Source organism: Oncorhynchus kisutch, unplaced genomic scaffold, assembly GCF_002021735.2.
Source record: "Oncorhynchus kisutch isolate 150728-3 unplaced genomic scaffold, Okis_V2 Okis09a-Okis19a_hom, whole genome shotgun sequence".
NCBI classification, from domain to species: domain Eukaryota; kingdom Metazoa; phylum Chordata; class Actinopteri; order Salmoniformes; family Salmonidae; genus Oncorhynchus; species Oncorhynchus kisutch.
This window is the reverse complement of record NW_022261985.1, coordinates 9,525,887-9,530,153: the sequence shown is the minus strand read 5'-3', so window position 1 is coordinate 9,530,153 and position 4,267 is coordinate 9,525,887. Positions and strand designations below refer to the sequence as shown.

Here is a 4,267-nt window from a genome sequence, read left to right as displayed (position 1 = left end):
CACACACACACACATACACACACACACACAAACACACACACACACACACACACACACACACACACACACACACACACACACACACACACACACACACACATACACACACACAAACACACACACACACACACACACACACACACACACACACACACACACACACACACACACAAACACACACACACACACACACACACACACACACACACACACACACACACAGAGGATATATAACCCAGAGCACATTAGACAACAAGTCTACAGGACCAGGATGTTTGTTACTTTTCTGGAAATAGTTTTTTTCTTTTCTCGCTCAATCAAGACATCATCTAATGTTAAAAGCAGTTGAGCAATAATGAAGAAGAATGGCATTATTGTATTCTAGAATGTTCTCTTCTCTCATAGAGATCCTATTAAATGACTGTTTTCTAGTTCCTAACTTTACGCTCGCCCTCCTCACGGAGTGTTGAGAGATCGTTGAGAGTTCCATCCGTGATGGTTGCCGAGGAGACAGCCCGTTCTCTGGCAACGGAACATTACCTAGATTAGAGGAATGAAAGATGAAAGAAAACCATTAGTCATGGCTGTATGTATGGCTCATTATAGCCTTAGTCATGGCGTTGACTCGTCAGGTGAAGTCAGGCTGAATCAGTTGAGGGGAAAACGTGGAGGAATGAATGCTTGGGGAAAACAGGGTTGTTAAAACGTTATTCCGACCGTTAGATGACACTTACAGAGTGAATCACGTTAGCGTCCACCTCCTTAAATAAACTCTGTTGTTCGCCAGGAAGGAATCCTTGGAATCAATTAGATATTTAAATAACGCAGAAACGCAGAGACGTCCTAGCTTTGGAAACAAAGAGCATTTATTAAACGAGCTGACTTTTCTAGTGATGGATCAGACGGGCCACTTAAACGCAGCTCCTACAGTTGTCATAGTAAACAGACTAATGATAATGTCTCAGGTCCTTCATGAGGCATCCACAGGGGATTTATGTGAGTGGGGCTGAATACCCACATGAAAACATACTACTGAGTACTATGGTATAAATACTATAGTATTCACTGTAGTGTTTTTGCAGACTTTAATGACTAGTCTGTAAAAACACAACAGTGAAAACTATAGTATTTATTGTAGTACTTACTGTATTATACTGTAGTTTTTACTGTAGTATTTACTATATTATACTGTAGTATTTACTATATTATACTGTAGTATTTACTATATTATACTGTAGTATTTACTATATTATACTGTAGTATTTACTATATTATACTGTAGTATTTACTATATTATACTGTAGTATTTACTATATTATACTGTAGTATTTACTATATTATACTGTAGTATTTCCAGTTAACTATAGTATAAATACTGTAGTAAAAGAAAACTGTAGCATATACTATAGTAATTAATGTAGTGTTTTTGCAGATTGTAGTATACTGTAGTATTTACTATATTGAACATAGAAGGAGGCTTTCTCCTTCAGGAAACCTACTGGAGAAATACTAAAAGAGCACATTTTCCATAACCTGTAGGTAGATAGGACTGCGGTTTGAACAGATAATTCAGAGCTTGATGCTCTGTTCTTTAACCTGTAGGTCACACACATAGTATTCTACAGTATACTACAACATTCTATAGTAAGTACTACACATTATCATTTTTAATTGAACCTTTATTTGACTAGGCAAGTCAGTTAAGAACAAACAGCCTAGGAACAGTGGGTTAAATGCCTTGTTCAGGGGGAGAACATCAGATTTGTACCTTATCAGCTGAGGGATTCAATCTAGCAACCTTTCGGTTACTGGCTCAATGCTCTAACCACTAGGCTACCTGCATCCCACATGATCGAGGGAGTGTGTAGTATATTATTTTAAAGTATACTATAGTTTACTATAGAATTATATTGTAAGTACTGTAGTATTCTATGGTAAACTGTAGTATAATTTCATGTGGGTAGGGCCTGTCTGGTTCAGATGATACAGTATGGATGTTTATCAGAGGGCCTCAGCAGTGGGGCATTGACACCACACACACACACACACACACACACACACACACACACACACACACACACACACACACACACACACACACACACACACACACACACACACACACAGCGGTGAGTAGTGGAGCATTGAGGCGGTGTAAGCTCTCTGAAGGAAGATAAATGATGGCTGAACAGTCTGACAGATGGTGCCCTGTGGCAAGAGGAGCTGATGAGTGATAATGTCTGAGCAGGGAGGAGATGAGAGGAGGCCACACTGAGTTATATAGTCTGAGGAGGGAGAAGATGAGGGGAGGCCACACTGAATGATAATGTCTGAGGAGGGAGGAGATGAGAGGAGGACACACTGAGTTATATAGTCTGAGGAGGGAGAAGATGAGTGGAGGTCACAATGAGTGATAATGTCTCAGGAGGGAGGAGACACTCCCAGACAATGTGCCCTCCAGGACTACCACGCAGTAGAAATGCAAGTGATTGAACGTCACTGAGTTCGCCAATTAGTTCTAGATCAACGTTTTTTCTGTGATCGAATCAAAATTATATCAGCTCCTTTTCAATGCAACAAATCAAAACAAATCTAACTTTGCAAGACTGAGTCTGTGATTTTGTTGTAGTCAGAGCCAGAGCGCAACGGAGTAGAATTCGGGCCCACGAGCGGTCTTTCAATCACTGGCGAGTGAGTGCGCTTTTCAGATCAATGCGCAGTGCCGCACGTGTGCACAATGGGTGATATTCTTTGCCAGTTAGAAAGTTATTAGCGCAGTTATAGATAAGTATAGCTCAGCAATGGGGAGTTACCGCTTCCTACAAGACCTGTAGGTTACATTTCAAGCTGTCTTTGAAAACCCCGTCAGGTAAAAAATGTCTTAATTAAAGGGGCAGTGTTGAATTTTTAGACAGTCTTGAATATGCAAATAAGCCAGTATGCAGAGGGGTAGCCTACATTGTCTAAGTCTCTGTATGGTAATAGTAATACATAGTATTTTGTAAAGTAGCTTCTTGCATCATACAACACAATGCAATGATGTACAGTCACCTATTTGGCCCATGGTGTTACAGACCAAGTAAAACAACATAAATGAACTGTCAAGCCCTTCATAACGTAAAAACGTTTTTAAAGTCTCATGTAATGTAGACCTGCATTGAACACCACACACAGACTACTGTGGGCTATATCATAGAAATCAAAAGCTATTTCAATGTGAGCATTTTATGGGATTTGCTCCACTGGTTTTGTTGGTAGGCCAACATTATGCTCAAACTGTCTACAACTGTAAGGGTACAGCCTCGGTGTTCACTGTAAACGCGCCGGAGTATGCAGAACATTCTCACAATGTTCAGGTTTCCGCTCACAATACCCAAAATGTTGAGGGAACATTGCTCCCAGATGCCTCAGATACGGCTTTAGACTGACACTGAAGGAGGCAGCCGCTGTGTCCACAACACTAAGCCCTACACCTGATACCTCTAACTCAGCTCTACTAGCACCATCTCTGTCTTAGGGCAGTGAAGCATGGAGGTGGCTAGGAGCTGGTGTTCCTCTTTAGTTCTGTCATAGCTCTCTGTCTTAGGGCAGTGAAGCATGGAGGTGGCTAGGAGCTGGTGTTCCTCTTTAGTTCTGTCATAGCTCTCTGTCTTAGGGCAGTGAAGCATGAATGTGGCTAGGAGCTGGTGTTCCTCTTTAGTTCTATCATAGCTCTCTGTCTTAGGGCAGTGAAGCGTGGAGGTGGCTAGGAGCTGTTGTTCCTCTTTAGTTCAGTCATATCTCTGTCCTAGGGCAGGGAAGCATGGAGGTGGCTAGGAGGAGTATCTCTTTACTTCAGTCATATCTCTGTCCTAGGGCAGGGAAGCATGGAGGTGGCTAGGAGGAGTATCTCTTTACTTCAGTCATATCTCGGTCCTAGGGCAGGGAAACATGCAGGTGTCTAGGTGGAGTATCTCTTTACTTCAGTCATATCTCTGTCCTAGGGCAGGGAAACATGGAGGTGTCGAGGTGGAGTACTTCTTTAGTTCTGTAAGGATCGACGCTGGAGACGAGAAGCAGGTACAGGGAGGGAACATTTAATAACCACGGACAGGAACAGAATACAGACAGCGTCTGGACAGGAGAAACGTAAACGACAACCATGCTGACGGGCATGAAACAGACAGATATAGGGAAGGCAATCAAAATGTGAAAGAGTCCAGGTGAGTCCAATGAGCGCTGATGCGTGTAATGATGGTGACAGGTGTGCGTAATGAAGGGCCCTCGA

The 4,267-nt window shown here is 42.2% G+C and overlaps 1 non-coding gene across 1 annotated transcript; it reads right to left on the bottom strand.

Moving 5' to 3' along the window:
- Positions 1 to 1,472: 1,472 nt before the first annotated feature.
- On the bottom strand, positions 1,473 to 1,525 carry LOC116360677 (U7 small nuclear RNA). Its single transcript, XR_004207053.1, has one exon. It is a non-coding gene; the product is annotated as a U7 small nuclear RNA (small nuclear RNA).
- Positions 1,526 to 4,267: the final 2,742 nt, after the last annotated feature.